This window comes from Littorina saxatilis, linkage group LG13 (assembly GCF_037325665.1).
Source record: "Littorina saxatilis isolate snail1 linkage group LG13, US_GU_Lsax_2.0, whole genome shotgun sequence".
NCBI lineage: Eukaryota > Metazoa > Mollusca > Gastropoda > Littorinimorpha > Littorinidae > Littorina > Littorina saxatilis.
The window spans coordinates 13134316-13147640 of NC_090257.1; the positions used below are offsets into that span (position 1 = coordinate 13134316).

General features: G+C 42.1%; 1 protein-coding gene across 1 annotated transcript in view; it reads right to left on the reverse strand.

Moving 5' to 3' along the window:
• LOC138983651 (cilia- and flagella-associated protein 300-like) overlaps positions 1-13325 on the reverse strand; it is a 121999-nt gene that overhangs the window by 31544 nt on the left and 77130 nt on the right. The gene's annotated exons all lie outside the window — the stretch shown is intronic.

A 13325-nucleotide genomic window follows, 5' to 3' on the forward strand; every position in this document is an offset into this window, starting at 1 on the left:
AACCTTAAATCTTAATCCTTGTCAACTAAAGTTCAATTCAACTCAATTCAAATCTTAATCCTTGTCAACTAAAGTTCAATTCAACTCAATTCAATTCAATTCCTCCCTCCCTCCCTCCCTCCCTCCCTCCCTCCCTTTTTGATTCATCAATGAAGACAGACTTAAAATTCTCCATAATTCTATCTGTCTGCCTGTGTTTGTCTGGCTGTCTCTGTCCCACCTACCTCCCATCCGGTACCCAAACCTCTACAGTCCCTTCCTTCCGGGCGGCTTGGTTCTGGCTGATGAGCACAAGAAGCCAGCCAGGAGTCATTCGCCCTTCATCTAACGAGCCCCACTGCGAAGTGCCTAAAAGGGCGTCCTTCCTGCGAACGCCATCAAGTTGGCAGCCGCCACCGCTAAATTAATGCAATAAGAAAAATCCCAGTCTGTAAAAAAAAAAAAAAAAAAAAGGCCAAGGTGTTGACTTTTGGTTTGTGTTCAAATGAAATGATGCCCCTTGTTTTTATTATTCCACATACAAAACCTCGACATCAACTTACTTGGACAGGGTTATCATGTCAAGTGCTGTCATTTCTATCAAATGTTTTGATCTCGAATCATGTCCTTTCTACGATTCTTTATTTTCTACGTTTACTTGCATGTCGCGTGTTGGTGTCAGTCGCCGTTGTTGTTTTTCACTCTCACTCGTTATTAACCTCCGTAGTTACACTTGTGATAAAGGCAAAAGACAATCATTATCAGAAACGCAAGGACTCTCCAAACCAACATCTCTACTATATATAACAAGAGGCGAAGCCTTCAAGGCTCCCGTAAGAAATCAACAAACAGTAACATAACACAAACTCACTCACTCCGTAACACACACACACAAACACAAACACACACACACACACACACACACACACACACACACACACACACACACACACGCACACACACACACACAGTTAAAACTAACGCATCATATCAACTCCATGTATAATTTTCAAAAGAAGGCAAACAGATAAAATGACTAGGGTAATAGGTTAGGTACCTGCCATGTGGGCACTTTTTCCACTGCTGTCCTCAGTCCTATACTTTTCATCAAGACTTGTCACCATGCCGAGTAGATCTAAATTCGGAAGTCTTCATGTGGCTGAGGCATATATCTGACATAGCGTCGATCTTGTTGTAGGTTAACCTCCTTTCTGAAACAAATGGCAAAATGCGATTAGTTATGATGACTACAACCTACACAAATATAAACAGTGTTTTGAAACAGAATAGTCAGGTTATACAAGCCACTTTACCTATGCAGCATGGTAACCCTACAATATGCGAAACATGTCGACTGCAGCAGCCTGGTTCTTAAAATAATTCTGACGGTCAACACAGCCAGAAATGCCAACAAAGACAAGAAAGCTGTGGCAAGGTAAGCTTACCAAACGTTACATAGCGAATCATATGATAGTGCGTAAACAGCAAACAGTAGATCTACAATCAAAGAGAGGATCGAGTCTGGAATGAAACGCGATACAGATCTAGCATTCAAAAACTGTCTTTCACGTTCAAGGAAGTTGTTGCAAAGTACTTAAGACTTACTAAATTGTACAGACAAAACCATGACAGTGCATGTTTTGAATCTGAGGAAAAAATCGTGATCATTTTGACTTTGAGAACAGATTCATTCCGTTTCCTTATATCTGCATGTTCAAGTAAATGGTGGACAGTTTTTTTCGGGCAGAGTAAACTTAACTTGAGACTCTACTGCAAGTCTTGAAATTCACATAAATCGAACCACGAGCAAAGACATCCAAACATTACAGGCACTTTAGATCAACTCATTTCACTAGAGGTGACTGCCTAGCACTGTGTTTGACATCCGTGTCTGCTGAAATAAAAAGAAATTAAAACAAAACGGATTAACAGTAGGTGACACGTTATCAGAGTGGGAGACACTAGATCTGTCTCTGAACTTACCGGGATACGGCTGCAAGATCGACACTGACTGCCGCGCTTTCGACAGCTCTTCCTATAATTCCTCGCGTGGACATTGGAAACACGCTGTGCAGATCAAATTGTAGGAAATCTCCCTTTGGTATCTTCTTTATTTACTTTTCTGGAGCTTAGAAACCGAACAACATGAAATCGTCTTCCCCGGCGAATCGGCGAGGTGAGAAGTGGACCACAATCCTTCGCGCGACCCCTGACCTGATCTTGACACCTGACCTGCCGTCTACATGCCAAACACGACACAAATCAGTCAACTGCTTGTACCCCTTCAAAACCCCCCACCACCCGTTTTCTTTGGATACACGCTTTAACTACACACATGCCGACACAATGTTGATCATTGCTTCAATAATTTGAAGATGGTGCTTGAAAATTAACCACGTGAAATGAGTATTTCGGTGTTTAGCCAAAAATGTTAAAGTTTCTACCACAGACATACACACATACATACATACGCACGCACGCACGCACAGACAGACAAAGTTTACCATCGCATAGGCTACACTTACGTGAGCCAAAAATGGATGTAAGTGTGTGTGTCTGTGGTCGCCATACCTCTGAGATGGCAAGAGGCAGGAACAAGATGTTGTGGATGCACACTCCCTAGGAGCCGCAGATGTGCACCTGGGTTTTAGTTTCTTGATTTAATGTTTCCTTTCTCAGATTATGGACCTCCCATTTGTTGAATACTGCCTATAAAGTGCAAGACCAGTTCAGTGCCTGGTGTTCACATGTAGTAAGCACATAATGTCAGTGATATTACAGACTCTCTATTGCTCCTATGAGGAGATGAAATTAAGAAGAGAAAATTAACCGGATAGTTCAGGAAATGTCTAGAAGCAAAGGGAGGTAACTCTTACTTTGTTATACATTCAAGGGAGGTAACTCTTCTCTTGCAGGCCTGCCTGATCAGTCTTTACAGAATATAAAGAGTCAATGTTAGACCTGCTTCTCAAGTATCTAGAACGTTCCTAAGGAAGGGAGAAATCTCAAATCAAAGTTATTTTTCAGCAAACAGAGTGTATTGATGGTAATACTTTTACACTGTCTCATTCGTATAGAATATATAGAGTCGAAGTGAGAAACTCCTGGGCGAAGCCGGACCCAAAATGCTAGTTTTATTTAAATGTCTCCTTTACGTTCCCGAAGATCGACAGAACATGTTCAATGTCGCTTTGCAAGAATTAGACAGCTGAAAACACCGACAATGACTACATCGCTCCTTCCACACACAGTGTGCAGGTAAAGCCACGAGCCTGGTCTGACCGATAAATCGTATGTCCAACGGGTCAATGACCGTCTTGGTACCAGAAATACCATACATACCCAACGGGTTTCAATATTACGAACAAACAGAAGCGACGCCTTACACACGACGAACAAACCTCCTCGTTTGTGAATGTTTGTGAAATATAAGCTGCAGTCACTTTTATTAGGTGTCAGCAGTTTAATGTAGTGTGGATGAAAAGGGGAGGGAAAGAGATAGAGAGAGGGAGACTGAACTTAATTTACAAGGAGAGAGAGAGAAATGATGATGATGATGATGATGGAACTTTAATTTCTTACAACCGGTCCTTAGAGAGAGAGAGAGAGAGAGAGAGAGAGAGAGAGAGAGAGAGAGAGAGAGAGAGAGAGAGAGAGAGAGAGAGAGAGAGAGAGAGAGAGAGAGAGAGATTCCCTTTCCCACTCCTTTGCTTTTATCAGACATTCAAATCGATAGTAAAACAGTAATTGGTGGGGGGATTTTATTGACACACCACTCTGTCTTGTTTTGAACTCTTGCAACTTTCTTCATCTCGATGATAGACGATCCAGACGATGTTAACATTTCTCCCCCAGGTGTACTAAGCCACAAAGACATATACAATTTCTTCGGCGAAACATTTATGATTGCAATCCGTCTCAAGTTGATGTGATCTCCATTACACTTTTTTCCAAACAGAGGATCGAGCGCGGAGTGAAAGAAAAAGATCACCCACCCCCTATTCCCACTCTGTCTTATATAAACGCTTTGAAGTTAGTTTATCTCGTTGATAGACGATCGACCCCGACTATGTAGCGCTGTAGGGATTTCTTCTCCTGAGAATACTGAAAACAGGGAATCGTAATTGACAGAAACCTGACAAAACTCTGGTTTGGAGTCTTGGGAAATGATGTAAAAAGAATCAATTGAAAAGAGATGAAAAAAGTTGCGAAAGTGGTTTGCGGTAATAAAGACAACACTATTTTTGTGTAGAGCGCCACAGGGAGAGAAGTAGTCCGGATTGAGAACTGAAGAAAATGGATGCAAGATAATAGTCTGGACTCTAGTCTCTTTAGGAGTCTAGTCTCCCATGGCCCAGGGATCAATTATACTGAAATACGCTCGTGGAGTACCCACACAGTCCTTCTTTTACCAAGATTTCTTAAATTGTATTTCTTCAGAGGCAACAAAGAATACACAGTTTAGAAGCACGATTCCGTAACCTCAAGTTGTTCACACGCCCTTTCATGAATGACACCTCCGCATGAATATGAAACTATCACAACTAGTGCGAGTACAAGGTCTGTTATTTGCGTTTGGTTGTTGGTTTGTTATATGTTTTAGGAGTAGGACTGGGTTGGGGGAGGGGGGGGGGGGGGGGGGGTTGGGTGAGCGAGAGGAAGAAGAGTCCAGGGATCTGATGGCTACTGTGACGTATCTACGTATCTACGTATCCGTCGTATCTGATGGCTACTGTGACGATTGTGTGAAAGCAATGTCCGTCTTCAGTAAGCTGCCATCTTTGTTCGTTCAAGTGCTGTCTCTTGCCAATGTAAATATACTGTAACTAGATGAAGTAGAAGAAGTAGAGCCGATGCTCCGTACGCGATTGACGCCACACGAAGGAAGGGAGATAAACGCGCAAAACATTGGAGAAGATAAGGAAGAGTTACTGGGAATGGATGTACAGAAAAACCATAAAAACCAAAATCGGTTCAGCGCTGCGCGCTGAGAGCACGTGTTGAAAATTTTCATCGACCAGATTGTGTCCGGGGCCTACCTGAATATGCCCACCAAATTTGAAGCAGATCCATCGAGAACTTTGGCCGTGCATCGCGAAGTGACAGACAGACACACACAAGCCGTATATAGATATAGATAGAAGCACGGAATTCTTTCATGAATGTCTGTCTGTCTATGGCTGCCTGTATCTGTCTGTCAGTCTCTGTCTCTCTGTCTCTCTCCCTGGGCTCTTCTGCATTGCTTTTGCCACAACCCTCGTAAAATAAAATTTGATTTCATTTGATTTGATTTGATCTTTTTCAATCCCCTCCCCACCAAATCACCTAATACTCACTGCCTGTGCGCCCAATAGGCATTATATTGCTATAACGATCACTTGGTTTAAACAGTGTTTTATTCAACAAATAATGGATGCACTACATGATGAGCATCTTTCCAATCAACAATCGATCACTCTGTGTGCGCCTTGTACACATGCATACATACAGTTTGAATAACGATGCACTAGCGGCGCACAGAAGGCGAAAATGATAAGAAGTTATCTTGCAAACAGTCCTCGATTCAGGCCGTTATCCACCATTGTTGAATCTCTCCCCACAGCGCACAAAATAAAACCGGGACATAGATTCTGAACTGCTCGAAGTGTTTGTTTGGTTGTTGTTGTTGTTTTTTTTTTTTTTTTTTTGGGGGGGGGGAGTATATTACTTTTACAAGGTGTAAAAGGGCAGTGTTACAATCCACATGTTCATCATATATATATGCCCGTCAATACTGCTTCACACTTAGAAAAAACCCACACATACAATAAAACTAAAAATAGGAAGAACGGCGTAAAAGTTACTCCACGCAGAAGCCGTAGAAACAATGACCAAAATGACTCCTTGACGATTTAAACGTAACTGCCGAACATTGTATCCCACAAAGATTTACTCCAATACAATTGTAGACTATTTAAATTAATAGAGTTTCAGTATCTGAACAACAACAACAACACCAAAACCAACAACAACAAAATTACAACAATTATTTTCGCTCAAATCTGTACAAGGAATGTAGCAGAACGCAGGTGTGAAGTCTATATGCCACCCTGTCAACACGGCTGAGCCTCACATCAGTTGGCCCGCAAATCATGTCGCAAAACTAATTCACAATGGCCATCTGCCTTCCCGGCGACTTGTCTGCTCGTTTAACCCCATGAGGCGCAATTTGCATGAGGACCAAATAGGGTAAAGCTAGAGAAAACAAACAAACAAACAAACAAACGCGTAGCAAAACAAAGAACAAAATGGAGAGAGATGATGATACTTATAATGGAACTTTACCTAAGATGGATAGAACTTTAAGGCTAATTAATTAGCATTTTCCTACAATAATTAACGGCCTCCAGATCAGAGCCTGAACTATAATAAATGATTTAAAAAGTTTAAGAAACAAACAAGGAAAACCTACAAGATGTTGGTGACAAACAAAACATCAAAATCCCATAATAACAACGTTTAAAAGGTGAATGATAGTAACACTCACCACGATTATACCAACGTTAATGACAGACAGACAGACATTAAAGAGAGAGAGAGAGAGAGAGAGAGAGAGAGAGAGAGAGATAGAGAGAGAGATAGAGAGAGAGAGAGACACAGAGAGACAGAGAGACAGATAGACAGGCAATAGAGCGTGAGACAGACATAGACACAGAGAGAAGGAAGGGGAGAGAGAGAGAGAGAGAGTTAGAGAGAGTCAAAGAGAGTGAGAAAGAGAGAGAGTCAGCCAGCCAGCCAGCCAGCCAGCCATTAAGAGTGCTACGTAAAACATTCCCCCGGCGACTAACAGTAATATGTATGACCTTTCTTTGGCAGATTGTTGGTATTTAACATACGTATCACTAAAAGATTCGGGTCCTCTGAGAGCATTGTGTTTCAGGAATATCGCTTTGTGACGGCAGAATAGCTCACATTTCGGCGGAGAAACATAAAGACAGAGTGACGCCACTGAAGCACTTTCAATAATTGACGAAAATGTTGAGACAATTTCGGTAAATTTGCCAAACCAAATAAAGCCAGGTTATATCACTATAGAGTCGTTTTGATTTTGTACAAAAAGGAGTCCTGACAGGCGTCCAAAACATGCCGTTGTCGTATTTTCAGCGACTTTCATTTGGCAACCGTTTCAAACTCCATGGAAATGCAAATGCTGCATTGAACATAGCCTGACAGCCCACGCTTAGCCATCCATTGTGAAAGAAGCGTACACCCCAGGGACACTGCTGACATGTCTATTGCTTGAGGGAAGAAAACAAATGCGAGTTCTGCAACAAAATCGTGTAACCCCACTGATCAATGCAAAGTTTGTAAGACCTTGTAAGATAATTTATTTAGCGTGAAAAGTTCATCAGACTTAAAACTATTTTTTTGTACCCTAATTCCTTTCAATTCGGCCGTGTGTGTGAGAGTGTTGTCCTCAAATCCTCTGTTTGTTTAATAGGAGCTTGTAACGAAGTGCCTACCCTATTATCTACTATGGTAATATGAACTGCTCTTGTGTTTTCAGCATAGCAATAGGGCCTGATATTTGGACAAGACAAGTATAATGCCCACGAATCGAAGACGAGTCGTATTATACTTGTTCGGGTCAAACGAGCGTGAATATAGAGCAACCCTCCAAACGGACAGGGCACAGTGGACTTTACCCAGAGATCTGTACAGTATCTCTGCTTTACCGGAGAACAACCCAGGGGCGGACGAGGGGGGGGGGGGGGGGGATTTCTGGGGTTTCCGGAACACCCCCCCCCCCCCCAGCCAAAAAATAAAAATATGTTTATAGTGCATTTCTTTAATTTACATTGAGTTTCAATTTTTGGGGTATTCATCAGTGACAAAATCTGCTGCCTGAAACTGGTAATGATCATCCTCAGAATGCACCAGATTGCACCATTTTGCATCCTTTTTTTCAACATTTTCCGGGGGGGCATGCCCCCGGACCCCCCTAGCAAGCTAGGCGCTTCGCGCCTTCACACCCATATCTTCACAATATACTTTTGGAACCCCCCCCCCCCCCCCCACACAAAATGAACTGATCCGCCCCTGCAACCTACACATGCGGGATGTACCGTATTTTATCAAGCACTGTCAAATCTTGTCTCTCACAGAATGATGCAGATCGAGGTAACGCACATGTCAATTTTGGGAAATGTTCTATTATTGCTATAATGAACATGTACCAAATACAAAGATTATGAAATGCCACAGTGTCTGATAGTATACGTGCCACCAAGACAGGGAAAACCCCGAGCATCCAGACTGCTTGGGATGAATAAGAGACTGGCTCAGCGTTAACATCTTTGTGCCTATCTCTGCGATGTACGAGTTCTGTCTGCCAAGCTGTGCGATGTACCAGTTGTGTGTGTCAATCTCTATGATGTACCAGTTGTGTGTGTCAATCTCTATGATGTACCAGTTGTGTGTGTCAATCTCTATGATGTACCAGTTGTGTTTGTCAATCTCTATGATGTACCAGTTCTGTGTGTCAATCTCTATGATGAACAAGTTCTATCTGCCTTCGCGTCATGCCAGGACTGCCAAGAAGCGCGTGCAGAGACAGTGAAATAAATGAGGAACCGGATTACCGCCAGATCTATAGTATTACTTAGCTCATGGAAGGATCCCGTCATGGCTCGTTCTATTATGATTGTGATCATGACTGCGCGATGCGTAAAATAACTGTGGGAATTACCAGATCTAGTATTACTCCGCTCACGTTCGGACTACGTTGTGACTGCGTGCAGAAGCAGAGAGAGAAAAAAACAACGCGGGGATTACCGCTAGGTTTTACTCCGCTGACGGAATGAGGGCGTCAAATGTGGTCCGGTTGAGCTCTCGATATGGACGGGATTTCCTGTGAGCCGGCGTACTAGCGGACGATACCGTATGTGGATAAAAAGCTCAGGTAGAAAGTAGAGTAGAAGGATTTACTGGACATCCGCTGTTTCTCGTTGAGCGTGGCAATTGTTTTTGTGAGGGCAATCAGCCTCGGACCAGAAGGCACCGGAAGTGTTTGTTTGTGTTAACCAAGACTGACTATCGACGTGTGTGTGTCTCTCTCTCTCGTTGTAAAAGTCGCAGTAAAAAGGTAAATTTCACATGAAAGCTGTCCAGGTGGAAATGAAATCTTTAAATTGAGTTGACATAACCGCCAACACATGGGCTTTCAGCATCGGAGTAGACGATGCGGTATGGCTGTTAAAAGCCCAGGCAGAAAAAGAAGTGGAGCAGTGAGTGGTGGGATTTACTGGACATCCGCAAAAGCTTGCCTGAAATTGGGGTAAGTGAAACCGGCGACTTAGCGCTGACGTGACATTTCTGCCTTTACATGTGTTTTTCTTCGTCATTACACGACTAGAGTCTTGTCGATTTTTTTTCACGGATCGGCAAAAGGTCCTTTTTATATTTAGTCAAGTTTTGACTAAATATTTTAACATCGAGGGGGAATCGAAACGAGGGTCGTGGTGTATGTGTGTGTGTATGTGTGTGTGTGTGTGTGTGCGTGCGTGCGTGCGTGTAGAGCGATTCAGACCAAACTACTGGACCGATCTTTATGAAATTTGACATGAGAGTTCCTGGGATTGATATCCCCATACGTTTTTTTCATTTTTTTGATAAATGTCTTTGATGACGTCATATCCGGCTTTTCATGAAAGTTGAGGCGGCACTGTCACGCCCTCATTTTTCAACCAAATTGGTTGAAATTTTGGTCAAGTAATCTTCGACGAAGCCCGGGGTTCGGTATTGCATTTCAGCTTGGTGGCTTAAAAATTAATTAATGACTTTGGTCATTAAAAATCTGAAAATTGTAAAAAAAAATAAAAATTTATAAAACAATCCAAATTTACGTTTATCTTATTCTCCATCATTTGCTGATTTCAAAAACATATAAATATGTTATATTCGGATTAAAAACAAGCTCTGAAAATTAAATATATAAAAATTATTATCAAAATTAAATTGTCCAAATCAATTTAAAAACACTTTCATCTTATTCCTTGTCGGTTCCTGATTCCAAAAACATATAGATATGATATGTTTGGATTAAAAACACGCTCAGAAAGTTAAAACAAAGAGAGGTACAGAAAAGCGTGCTATCCTTCTTAGCGCAACTACTACCCCGCTCTTCTTGTCAATTTCACTGCCTTTGCCATGAGCGGTGGCCTGACGATGCTACGAGTAAAATGGCATTGCGTTCAGTTTCATTCTGTGAGTTCGACAGCTACTTGACTAAATATTGTATTTTCGCCTTACGCGACTTGTTATTTTATCCAAGCGGAGCGCGGGCGAAGCCCGCGCGTAGCGAGGTAGTTTTTTTTTTCATCTCCCAGCACTGAAATTTTTTTTGCCAAGTGGTGTCTGTCTGTGAACATTGTTCTAGAATTCATCTTTTAGCACAATATTAGCGACACTGTTTGGACAATTCTATTAAAATTAGGCGTACAAACTGATTTTGTTTCGGGGAATCCTCTCAGAGGATCAGAATTTTCATATAATATCATCGGAAGCTGTTACAACGGGAAAATGTGAAACTTTTGTCACTTTTTAACATGGAATTTCATCTTTGAGCGTTTCAAGCGGACTTTAATAAAATAGTTATTTGCGAATTAAGCAGCGGAAGACACTCACCGGTTCAACATGTGTATGGTCATTAAACCTCAAAACATTTCAGTAAGTGGTTTAGACAAACACCTCCGACATGTGAGGGTGACTGGTTTGTAGCTGAAGAGTTTTTTTCTAAAGTGTGTTCTAAATACAAATGACGTACTGGTAATGATGTAATGAGTTGTTCTAATCTTGTTCTTGGAACTCTTGCTGTTCCAAGCTTGTTCTTAGCAAGTCTTGGTGACGAGAACAAAGACTATCAATGAAATCTTTAGAAATAACCTCTGACAACGACGACGATGACGACGACGACGACGATAACAACAACAACAACAAATGACATCGACGACGACGACGACAACAACAACAACAACAACAACAACAACAACAACAACAAAAACAACAACACGAGAACAACAACAATCACGACAACGAACATGACAACAACACCAACAACTACGACGACAACTACAACGACTGGGTTATGATGACATCACCAATGATTTAAAGGCCGTTAAAAAATCGTTAAATCCTATTTATGCTGTGCATAAAATCATTTTTGCATGTTCAGATGTGCGAGGATAGACAAGAATTTAAGATAAAAAGTTTTCCGAAACCGGACAATCAGCCAGCGCCAGCCAGCGCCACAGTCACCACCACAACCACATGAAACGTTCATTGCCAGTTTACGCTGAAAATGTTTATTGGTCGACACCACAGGTCGTTCATTTTCAGCGCAGATAATGCATACAAAATCAGTGGAATATTTTCATAAATTCCACAAAAACTATGATTGACATAATCATATACATTGGGTTGTACATTTGCATAAATTCACCAAGAACAAAAATTGTCTTACACATCATAGATGGCATTGTCCACTATGTATTAGCTTACTGTTTTTTGTTCTTGTTTCCAGCTTCACCAACAAGCTGTCAAATTTTACTAGACTGGTCACCGGGTTACTTCCCTTTATCTACCGCTTTCTGCATCCGCTCATTAGACCATCATCAAAAAACTTATATTGGCAACTCTAAAAAACAATAAACATTGTGTTTTAGCCCAATTAAAGCACATCGATTAAATACATAATGTCTGTCATTCACCACCAATCCGGCGGTACGCGCCCACACAACTACGTTATGGTGGAGTAAGGGGATGGCGGTGGGGTTGAAAATTTTCGCACAGTTGTTTGGGACGTCTGGCACTGGCTACCGCAGATGCAGAAATGGCAGAGAGACTGATCTTGGGCCGGCTGGCCAATGGGAAGACGGCATTCCGCTCATTAGTTATGCATATGACCTGTGCTCTGGCACCGTCTATACACCACGATCTCGCTTCTCTTCACACCCAAAAATATCATTTATGCTGTGCATAAAATCATTTTTGCATGTTCAGATGTGCGAGGATAGACAAGAATTTAAGATAAAAAGTTTTCCGAAACCGGACAATCAGCCAGCGCCAGCCAGCGCCACAGTCACCACCACAACCACATGAAACGTTCATTGCCAGTTTACGCTGAAAATGTTTATTGGTCGACACCACAGGTCGTTCATTTTCAGCGCAGATAATGCATACAAAATCAGTGGAATATTTTCATAAATTCCACAAAAACTATGATTGACATAATCATATACATTGGGTTGTACATTTGCATAAATTCACCAAGAACAAAAATTGTCTTACACATCATAGATGGCATTGTCCACTATGTATTAGCTTACTGTTTTTTGTTCTTGTTTCCAGCTTCACCAACAAGCTGTCAAATTTTACTAGACTGGTCACCGGGTTACTTCCCTTTATCTACCGCTTTCTGCATCCGCTCATTAGACCATCATCAAAAAACTTATATTGGCAACTCTAAAAAACAATAAACATTGTGTTTTAGCCCAATTAAAGCACATCGATTAAATACATAATGTCTGTCATTCACCACCAATCCGGCGGTACGCGCCACCACCTGATGACTCACATCAGGTACCGCCACCAAGCAAAATCGACCTTTCTCGGAAAGTTGCACTGCACACTTTCTTATAATCCCAGGCTGCACTGCACACCTGTGATCCCATGTTAATGTTCTGCTGCACTGCACGCAGACATGTGCCTGACCTCCCCCTTTCTGTTGCACTGCACACAGAGAGAAGCCCTACGTTTTACCTGATCTACCAGTTGTGCACCCTGATGTAAGACAAGAAAGCGTTAGAAGACCATCTGCCCGCCTGACGGATTTGAGCGTCCGATGCCCCGTTCCGAGCCATGTGGGAGGCACCCCCAATCCTAAAGCTATGCGATTTGAAGTTCTGTTTGGGCAGGCCACAAAATTGGAAAACCAACTGTAGTTGCTCGTTGAATTCCCTGGCCGTTATGGGTGCCCCCGACATAGCTCGGAACAACGGCCCCGTTGCGGACAACAATATTGTTCCGTAAACAGCACAAGACCAATTGTCTCACCAGAATCATCACCAGGGGTTCTTTTGATGTCTGCTTAGTAATTACGGATACTAAATCTAAATTATCTGTATGAATGACTAAGTATTTGTTCTGAAAGGCCAGCGCCCATGTCTCCAGAGCCAAAACGATAGGATACAATTCCAGTAGGGTGATATTTTGGAGTCGCCACCAGTCGGACCACCTACCCTGAAACCACTGCCTACCGAACAAAGCCCCGTATCCCACTGCCCCGGATGCATCCGTCACTAAATCCA